This window comes from Mastomys coucha, unplaced genomic scaffold (assembly GCF_008632895.1).
Source record: "Mastomys coucha isolate ucsf_1 unplaced genomic scaffold, UCSF_Mcou_1 pScaffold14, whole genome shotgun sequence".
Taxonomy (NCBI): domain Eukaryota; kingdom Metazoa; phylum Chordata; class Mammalia; order Rodentia; family Muridae; genus Mastomys; species Mastomys coucha.
This window is the reverse complement of record NW_022196896.1, coordinates 48757182-48768213: the sequence shown is the minus strand read 5'-3', so window position 1 is coordinate 48768213 and position 11032 is coordinate 48757182. Positions and strand designations below refer to the sequence as shown.

General features: G+C 39.6%; 1 pseudogene; it reads right to left on the bottom strand.

Annotated features, from left to right (window-relative positions):
- Positions 1 to 2100: 2100 nt before the first annotated feature.
- Positions 2101 to 6381, bottom strand: LOC116089385 (annotated as a pseudogene).
- Positions 6382 to 11032: the final 4651 nt, after the last annotated feature.

The window sequence follows — 11032 nt, the reverse complement described above, 5'->3', positions numbered from 1 at the left end:
GACACCAGGAAAACAAGACCATCTAAAACAACTGAGCAAAGTTCATTTGAACTCACAGAAACTGAAGCAGCCATCACAAGGCCTACATGGGTTTGCACCAGGTCCTCTGCCTGTATATTAGAGCTTTCAGTTTATGGGACTCCTGAATGTGTGAATAGTGGGTCTTTGATTCTTGTGCCTGTTCTTAAAGCTCTCTTATTTTTCTGTTGGCTTGGCTTGTCCAACTTTGATATGATGATTTTCATTTTATGTTACATATTTTGTTATTTTTCTTTTCGCTTTCTCTTAGAAACCCTGTTCTTTTCTAATAAAGGACAGAAAAGGGAGTGGATCTAGATGGGACCAGAGGTGGGGAGGAACCAGGAGGAGTACAGGGAGGGGAAACTCTATTCAGATGATATTGAATGAGAAAAGAGTCTCCATTTAATAAAAGGGAGAAATTAATTAATTAATTAATATTATAGAGAATGGCAGCCACCAGCCCAACACAGCACAATGCTGCAGTTTCTCAAATTACAGACCTGGTCATTTTGTACAAGAGGAAATCATTCCATGACAAATTAAAAATAAAATTCAGTGTTAAAGCTTGTTGAGAATTACAATACATTTGGGGCAATTTTATGAAATAAAGAACTAATTTCTAAAAAAAGAGAAAGAATTAGTTTCTAAAATACATTCTTGATCTCATGTGATGCTATGTGTTGGTCTTGATTTTGATTTTTTTTCTCTTATTCTGTTACTTGGAGCACTTTAAAGTGCATCTTCATTTTCACTTAAATTTCCTCTCTCACCAGTTTGTACATGACTCAGTACTGTATTCTCTGCTGTCATCTGGCCCACCCCTTCAGCACATGCCAGCTAATTCATGATAAATGGATAATGCTTTACAAGGCTCCCCTCAGTCTTCCCAGCTACATTTTATAAAAATAAAATTAGGGCATAAAGAAGATTGGAATTTTTCTGACATTACATGAATCATAGGGTCTGTACTAAACCTGGCCTACAATTTGTTATACCTGCAATTTTAACTATTTTGCTATAGAGCTTCTTGTTCAGATTAGCTATGTATCTTGATCACAGTGCTGTGTTGAAGGTGGCCAGTGTTTTCTCTTAGAAGCATATGTATCTCCTGTCATTCTATTTTTAAAGGGACATCATTAGGTTGATTGTGTGAAATTGGCACTGGTGAAATAATCTATACCATGGAAATAAGGAAGCACAACAGATCAACCTTTTGTTCTCTTCTCTTTTTTTTTTCAATATTTTATTCAAGTTTTATTTTAAGTGATGTTAATTATAGAATTTGAAGGGGAGGAGCTAATTCCACACAAAATGGAAGACTCTATAATGTACCCATTAAGCTGCTAAAAAATAGTGGTGAGGCTACAAGAGGAGTCAGTTGAGATCCCTAGTGTTGTGAGACCACAATCACCCGCCTAGCTCAGAGCTGGAGAACCTGGAAGCTATTTCATACTCTAGTGCAATGGCAAAAGGAGAAATTAAAAAAAAAAATAGAAGAAAGAAAGAAAACCACACCACAACACAAGGAAGAACTAAGTCTTGAACGACTGGTTCCATCATGCCCACCCTCTCCACCCTAAAATGGCACAAAAGAAATAGCTAACCACACCCTAAAGACTACTTTTGGTGTAAAACAGGTAACTGATGGGCTAGGGTGGGAACAGGGTATGATGGGAACAGGACATGACAATCTGTCTAAAAACATCCCTTTCACGCAGGTGTGTACGGGAACAGGACACCAGGGTTCGATGCTCTGGAAGTCACAATTTCATTTGGGGTCTGAATACAGATTTACAAAGGGTCCACACGTTCCCAGCTTCTACCTGCAGCCTGGCATCTCTAGAGGGGCTCCTTCCCAACCCACGCCTACAGCTGAAAAGGCTCCTTTCTGGAATGGGGTTTCTGCTGTACCTCTGAAATGGTAAACACCTTAAAGTCGAGTCATCCTTAGCCTGGAGGTCTAACGTGGTATTTATCAACTCTCCCATCCCCAACATACAACGTTAAAAGGTACATTAAATTCTGAAGGTAGCTACGCTGCAAAATAGTTTAAAAATAGACAATTGTACAATATTTCATTTATGCTTCAAATTCCACTCCTAGACCAAGCTTGTGGCCGCCTGCATTGATGTTCTTACCATCCAGCAGGGCTGACAGCCTCAGTTTGATACCTGGTTTTAGGGTCTGAGTGTACCCTAAGCCAGTCAGGCTGGAGTTGTTCACTTTGGCTGAAAAGCAGAGTCGACCTGATACTTGACTGCTATTCCAAAGAGAGCGTCACTATTTCCTGCAGTTCAGGAGAGATTGCCAGCCATCTCCAACTTCTTGTTCACCTTCTGGTAAATGGAGCCACCAAACTCTGTCCAGACATTCATATTAGCATGAAGCTGGAATTCGTCCATCTTATAGCCAACTGCAAAGTTGCTCTGGGTCACTCGGGACTTCGAGGTCTCAAAATTCATCTGGTAGCCAGCCAGCCAACCCTCACAGCCAAGCACCAGAATGCCCCGATTGAGGGCCCAGCGATGTCAAAGTCCACATCACGACCAGGTTGATATGCTCCCTCTTGTACCCTGTCTTGATTTTAGCATTTTTCCCCCAGTGTTAGGCGAGAAAGATGAATCAAATGTCAGCTTCAGTCCACAAGGAAGCTGGTCTTCCACGGAGATCTCAGTGCCCAGGGTGTGGTCTGGGTTCTACTCCTCTGTCGATGGTAGCCCATACTCAGTCCATCTGTATACTTGGTTTCCAGACTGTCGTTCACTTTGGTGGTTTCCGTGTTGGTAGAGCCTGAGCTGGTAAATTCTAATCCATTCTCAGACTTCGTTTTCAAATCAAGTTTTATTAAGCCAAAGGCATAGCCCTTGGTGAAGACATCCCCGGCACACTTGCCAAGATCAGCATACTGTGGGAGCCATGTTCTCAGAGGCGGTGACGTGTGAAGCGGGAACAGTGGCAGCTATGGCAGGGGTTGAGGTGAGGAGGCTGGGAGCGCAGCGAACCGGCTGTTCTCTTCTTTTTGAGTTGATATTTATACATCCCTGGATACTGTTTTTCAAATGTAGCAATCCAAGAATTGTAAAGCAAAGAAACCACTCTCATGCTTGGCTCACAAGACCAACCTAATAGACTAGAATCAAGCATTGGATTTACCATTTGCTTATTATTTTTGCTAAGCAGGAACTGGCTAACCCATTTTTTGCCATGAAGAAATGAGAGCTCACTTACTCATAGGCTATATATTATCTCACATGCCACCTAGATGAAACCATTGACTGTGGTCATCAAGAAAGTGCCCTGGATACTACCTCATATCATTTCAGTAGTTCTGCACAACCTTCAACTAGATAAACCATTGGCAGCGACTATCTGATACTGGCAATGCGATTCTTGCGTCTATCCTGGTACTTCTGGGATTTTTACATTGTAGATGCTTACTGATGCTCACTTAGCAAAATTACAGGGAATTAAACATAGCGTAAATCTCCAGCGACTGACCATGGCAAGAAATACATTCTATTTTCACTAGCGGCTTCACAAATATGAAGTGCATTCTAAACTGTTTACAACCTTCTTTGTATCAGCCATCTTCCCTGGCTCTGCTTTCTGTGGACAATATTAGTAAACATCTCTCCTCTTTGAGGATTTTCACTACTCAAACAATGAAACCTAAATCTGAACCAAGAATAAGACACAGGCTCATTCTCCCTAGCTTCTAACACAGTATCCTTAAGAAGGCATGGCTCTTTCAAGCATTTGAAATTCTACCAAAAAAAAAAAAAATGACCATTACACAAATAAGTACATAAATATTTCATTTTTCTCTAATAAATATTACAAGGGATAGTAGTCAATTTATTTCAGCCCTGTGCTATGTAAAAATCCAGTGATGTACTTCTTTGTGGCCTTGAAATGCTTCCTTCCACGGAGTGGGACCCTGGCATCCTTTGCCCTAGGCAATAAATAGTCAGCATCGAAAGTCATAATCAGCACACTAGGGTGGCACAGGTCATCCCATAAATACCCATTCTGAGATCACAGCAGCCAGGCACAACTGGCCAATCATAAAAAAAGGAAACAAACCTTCTCTACTCCGGGAAATTTCCCTGTGGAAAATACAAATCCCCAATTACCACCCAACATGTACAAGATATAAAGCCTTACTGAGCGCTGTAGATCTGCATGAGATGTTACAAATTACCAGGATCACAGCATGCTGTGTGGAGATTCAGGAACAGAAAAGGCAGGGACAAAAAGAGAAGAAAAAGCCCCACTGTGGTTGCTTTCAACGTCCAAAGTCAAGTAACTTTAAAAAGATATGTCTCGTTTTCTCTAGATTTTCTCTGTTGACAGACTCCAGGGATGCCATTGACGATGGGGCTAAAGGAGAATCAATCTAATTAGCTTTGATATCTGGTTTTATGTTTCAGGTTTTCTTGATTTCTTTTCCTGTGGCCTTTTCAATGATAAAGGCATTTAGGAGACCAGAATAAGAAAAAAATGAAAAATATTGATCTTCTAAACTCTCATATTGGTTTCAGTCAACACTATTTTGGGGGAAAGCAGAATAGTGAGGCTACAACTTGAGCAGACTGTAATGTTGTGGGGAGCCCCCATCCCACAGATAACTGCAACCTTTGCTTGATCTGATTATCTCAATGAATGCTAGTAGATATTTAAAGTTAGGATGTAGAACAGCAAGGCTTTAAGAATATTTACATGTAAGCACATTTTTTTTGCCATCCACATTTAGGTAATAACAACTAAAATGCTGATAGTGACTGTAAAATTATATGAAATAATCCTGAATCTAAAGGTTTTCATGGGCCTATGAACCTATAGACTTGTGAGCACTGTCTTGGGAAGAATTTAAGCAAAATAAAACCTTGGCGAGAGAAATGTTAGAATTGTAACAAGCCTCAGGGATTTGTTTCATTTTAAAGTGAAGAGATAGATTCCCAGAGAGGTGGAGCAACTTGTTCAGAGATACCATCAAGCGACTGCAATTAGGAAATTCCTATTGGTACATGCTGATTATCCTCAAATCACCCAGCAGCCACCCCTAGCATACACGCTCTGAGTTCATTGAATGTTTAGATGACGATAATGGGAAATATTGTTATCGGCCATTGGGTATGTACTTACAACATGTAATAATAAATATTCTTGAAGAAAACCAAATGAATTATATACACCTATAATTTTGAGTGTTAGATTTATGTGCTTTTCCCTTAATCTAAGTGATGATTTGTCTCTGTGGATACAAGCAGAGAACTGAAGGGTGTGGAGACATTAAGCCGGGAGAGGTTAAAGGGATTTTTAGGCTTCAGCGTAGGTAGAAAAGAGACTTCAAGAAGAACTTAAGACCTTACTGAAGGGAGCCTGAGGTGGGCAGGAGATCAGGAAAACTGGTTCTGCAAAGTCATAGTAGCGTTGCATCCAAATCTCTGATGATTAAAATGGTTTTTCTCTTCATGATCAGACAACAGGAACAGAGTGAATTCAGAGACTCAGCATAGAACAAGTGATGGCTGGGGGCTAAGATTTAGAAAGGACACCTATGTCACCATTCTAAAGCGCAAGAAATTGCAGAATGGAAGAGGGGGTGGGAAACATGAAAGAGCAGGAAGAGTGTGAAAGTCATGCTTCCTTCATACTTCATACAGCCCTTATTATCATGAACACACAACAACAGCTACTTTGGATGGCCCTGATAGCAGTCAATCAAGGAAAGGAAAGGGGTGGATGTGGCCTTGCTCCTACTGGCAGACCATTAGGCTATGGGTAGATTGTTGGATATGGGTAGTTACTGTCTTCAATATTGTACCTACTGCTCAGCATACCAGGCTCCAATGGAGAGCTCCTAACTGCTGGTCACACAGATGGTCCTAGTTAAATTCAGAGGATTACATACTAACACAAATAGACACAGATACAAGATATTGGTGAAGAAGAGAAGGGTTAAGTGGTAGAGAGGTGGGAGAGAACTAACAGGAGGGAGGTGAGATTTCCCAGATGCATCATATACATATGTGAAGTTGCCAACAAACTAGAGAAGTTACTTTTTTAGAAAGGAAGAAGAACAAGGGCAAAGACATAACTCCATGATTAAGAGCACCTGCAGCTTTTGCAGAGGACCAGTGCTCAGTTACCAGCATTTAAATGATAGCTTGTATCTCTCTGTAACTCCAGTTCCACGGGATCCAATGTCTTTTTCTAGACTCTGGACACTGCATGCAGGTGCTACTCTTAGATAAATGCAGGCACAATCCTTATCCACTTAAAATAAAAATAATTCTTTAAAAAGGAAAGCAAAACTTTTATTTCAGTGTTATACCCTCTTCTCCTTACCTTATGCATACCGTCTTCACATGTCATATATAATTTCATAACTTCTGGATTTGAGAAATAATTTATGTTAATATGAAACCTACTCAAGTAAGAACAGGGATTGAGGATGCCTTCTGGGTAAAAGGATCTACTGGATAAAGGGAATGAGCAAATAGAATTAAGAGGTATCCTTTGAACCCTTGTCTTAGACATGACCATCCACTCCTGTAAACTAAGGTCTTCCTGCACTGCAGGAAAAATCCATGGCTACCAGAGAGTAGCTTAGAATGTTTCTACAACTCTAAAAATATATTATTAATATAATCTTAAAATCTTACCTTGCTAATATTTTCTTTCAAGATAAAAATGAATAAAAACATCTAATAGGTATAGAATAGTTATTATTTCATTGAGGTCCTAGAATAACCATAAGAAATAGTTTCTATTGCTATTTTAATTCTATAATCTAAAAAAAAAAAATACCTAGAACACAAACAGAATAATTAAGAATTTGCCCAAGGATACCAGCAAGGAAGAGCAGGACCCAGGGTATAAATCTTTGCTACCAAACTACAGAGCTCATAATGTAAGACAGGAACAACTCTGATATGATTAACAAATAAAACTTAAAGAGTTTGGAAATATAAGTATTTTATATTAAGTCACTAATGAAGTGTGTGAGTCTGTCTCTTTATGTGTCTATGTGTGTGTGTGCCTGCCTGCCTGCCTGCCTGCCTGCCTGTCTTCCTTTCCCTTCTCATGTGCATGCCTTAGCATGCATGTGGAGAGAGAACAACTTTCAGAGTCTTTCCTCTTTTTCAACAATGTGAGTTCAGGAAGTCAAGGGCAGGTTATCAGGTTTGGCAGCAAACATCTAAATCTACTACATCAAGTTCTACCCCCTTAAAAGTCCCTTGGAAGTACAAAAACAAACAAACAAACAAACAACCCTCCCCCCCCCAAATTGAAACACAGAATCTTTTTTAGTTCTTATGTGGACATGTATGACAATAAGGTACCTGAGAGACATAGAATTTCTCAACATCTAACAACAGTCTCCTCATGGAAACATTACTTAGTTTGCCTCAAAGTAGCAATGTATTAGGCATACATTGTTGTTGGAAAGCAAAAGCCTTTGTTTCAGAGAATGTGGTCACAGACGCTAATAGTGGGTGCTCAAGCATGAGCACTTAACTATACAAATGATCTGTTTGCCTCTCTCTCATCTGTGGTCCCAAAGAGCCAATCAATAAGTGACTGTATTAAAAATCTAATTGAAGTATTAATTAATGTAATTAAATCAAAGGAATTAGAAATGACTAATCCAGTATTTCAACGAATAGAGATATGTGGACTACATGGTAAAGAATAGATTTACTAACTTTTTTCTTACATACATTTTGCATAAAGGCAATAGAAATACATCACAGTACACAAATTCGGTCTATGTTTCAGAATTAAAAATATATAACAAACCATTCTAAAAACACAGGAACTAACTATATAAATTTTGTGTTAATTTCTACCTCTCTAATTTCTCCTTCTTATAATTTCAAATATTTAGGAAGGAGAAATTCTACAGATGCAGACTAGAACAGAAAAAAAACTCTATTAAACAAAAGAAGTACATAAGTTAATGGTAATGTATTGGACACACAATTTAAATTGGAAAAGCAACTTAAATGCAAAGCAATTACTGACACTTTTCATATTAGCCAGACTAATAAAGCAGCAATTAGATCTCATTATATAGCTATAAAATTGGCTTGGGATAGATTAATTGCACCAAATGTTTCTACTGGTTTTTGGTAGCCTTATGGACAAGAGCTCTATTCTCTTATTTTGTTTAGAGGGAAAATTTTTTAGCAGTTACAACACATTCCTTTTAAGGTTGACCACTAAGAAGAAACAAACAAGCACACAAGAAAAGAATGAAAACTACCAAATATCTTATGAACTGGGGCATATCTGCTTTGGGTAAATGGTGATCACTTGTTTTAGAAACAACTTGACCAAAGCAATTCCTGGACCTCAAAACTGGTAAACTGGTTGTCTATTTGTTTATTCCTAAGTAAGCCCTGGGGTTCATTCTTAAGTGTGCTCATTTGATCATTCTTAAGAGTGCCCATGTGCAAAAGTGAGCCAACTTCCTCAATCATATGATCAAATAACTAACTGAAAATTCCCACTGCCAGAGACTACAGGACAATAAAACCCCACAAATATCCATTTCTCTCAAATATTGTGCCTTCCCTCCCAGACAGCAGCACCAAAAATGGCAAAGTTAACTAATTTGTTATAAAGGTGTTATCAAAGCGAGAAAATCATCATCCCTGTCCATGACCCCAAAACTCTGAGAAACATTATTTTTGAATCAAAGGTAATTGTTAGCTTGACAAAGGCCCACATTTCCAGAGCCCCAGCCCCTTTTCCTCATTGCACCAATTAGATTAGCCAATTATGTCAGATTAAAAAAAAAATCAAGTGCCTACCAGTAGGATGAGAGGCAGTCACCATGTAGGTCAGGGATCAAACACAGAGGCCATTTTAACCAAATGTACTGCTTGTTAGCCTGGCCTGGGTTCTGGCTCAGCCCTTTTCACACACAAGGATTCTGGCTGCCTTGCCGAATGTCTTTAGTTTTGCTCATGTATGCCTTTGTGCAACACCAAGATTATTCTTTTCTAACAGAGTGCCTGGGACAGGATTCCCAAAGCCTGTTTCCATCTCAAGAGAAAGATTTTGAAACCAAGTCTTGCTCTAGAACTCCTGAGGGTGAGTCCATTCTTCTGAAGTTGTTCCCCACTTTCTCTGTTCATCTCTCCTCCATCCTGTTCCTACCTTGACACACACTATGCCAAGCACATGCTCATAAAAGCCTTTGGTATCCCCCTGTATCCTCTGCAACTTGTAGCATCATACAGGGCCTCTTAGAGAAAAATAAAGGTTGCATTTCTCAGTGTACTTTAAAGTTCAATGTCATAAATTGAGGGTTTTTTGTTGTTTGCTTGATTGTTTTGTTGTTTTTAAGTAGGAGATAAAGGCAAGACTTGGTAGCTTCAGGAGTTAGCATTTTTGTGATCTACTCTGCTGCTAAGAAGGGGGCCATAGCCATCATAAGACAAAAAAAGATAGAGCGTTCACCTTAGGGATAACGGGGTGGGGGGCAGGGGCAGGGGCAGGGGTGGGAGCCGTGTTTAGGTTTCCGGAGAATTTCATAAAGCTGAGCAACAAGTCAGATTTTGAATGGCTCCATGCAGAAGTTTATACAAGAGAAAATAAATACCGTTGTATTTAAACCACTGTATTTGGGGTTTCCCAACTGCATGGAATCTAATTCTGACTTATTGAGGGCACTTTCACATGCAGAAACATGTCAGTCATCCTGATACGGCTAATGCATCAAATATACCCAAAGCCACGGATGGAGGGTGGGGAGGGCTGTGGGGGGGCTGTGGGGGAGCACAAGGCAAGCCACAGGAGGCTAAACAACACACATGGCAAATGATTCAGAAATGAGGAGAGTACGGTCTGCTACTCACTGGCCAAAAGAGGATACCGTGTGGATGGCAACTTATTCACGTGGACTGAGCCGTGTGGTCTAACAGGAGGCTGTTCAATACGAAAGTGAACGTTATAATTGTGCTCCATACTGTTTTGCCATTTATATCTTGCTAATGCACATGGCAAAGTGAACATGTAAGTGTGATATTTTTTCTTAGTTCTAAATAACTGAACTACAAAGTCAACAGAGGGATGCCCTAGATATGGGATGATAGAGATGAGTCTGTAATGATTTGTATGTGAGTGAGAGGGAGGTCCTTCCTAAAGAGCAACTGACTAATTGACAACTACTAACATTTGTCCATAAATACTGGCCTCTAGCAAACCAAGGGCCCTTATTCCTTTGGGTATATTTATGGAATATACTTCATTGTATACGTATGGGGAGAAAAAAAATGACTGAAATGACTCATGTTATTTAATTCAGTAGTTACTTAGCATTTTTAAGTGCTATGTCTCAAGTATATTCTAATCAATGTTCTGTGGAACTCTCTTCTCCCTACAAAAGTAATCCAATCAAAAACTTTGAGCACCCATTGGATCTAACATTCCATGTCATAAAAAAATATATTATATTTTCCCTCTTTTCTTTAACACACCAATAGTTATGTTAACATTTATGGAAGAGAGTGGAAATTTCACCAGATATAGTAAGTAAATCTACTTATTATTTTTTTCAGTGATTTTTCTCTCTTGAGTTTCAAAATTCTTATCCTTTTGCTCTTTAGATTGAACAAGTGTGGTGACCTATGGGGAGCTTAATAGCTGGGTGTGTCTCTAATGCAACATCAAATGTGGGGCCAAATAGCTATGGAGCCATGAGGAGCAGGCCTGAAGCAAGAGTGGGGTCAAGCCTAATCTCAACCCTGGAAATCTTGTCCTGAGGTTGGCAAGAGTAGGATTGCCACACCCTTACCCTAGACCTGCAAGACCCTTTGTACCCAGACCCATGCCCCCACTTTCACCTCACCAGTCTGAGCTTGGTAGCCAGGTTAAACTTCCTTCTTATAAGATTATGTTTACCAGCACCTGGAATTCATGCAAAAGAAACACAACACCTTCGCCCTGGAATTCCGACGCATGCAAATGAAGCATCCCCAGCACCATGAGCCTAGCC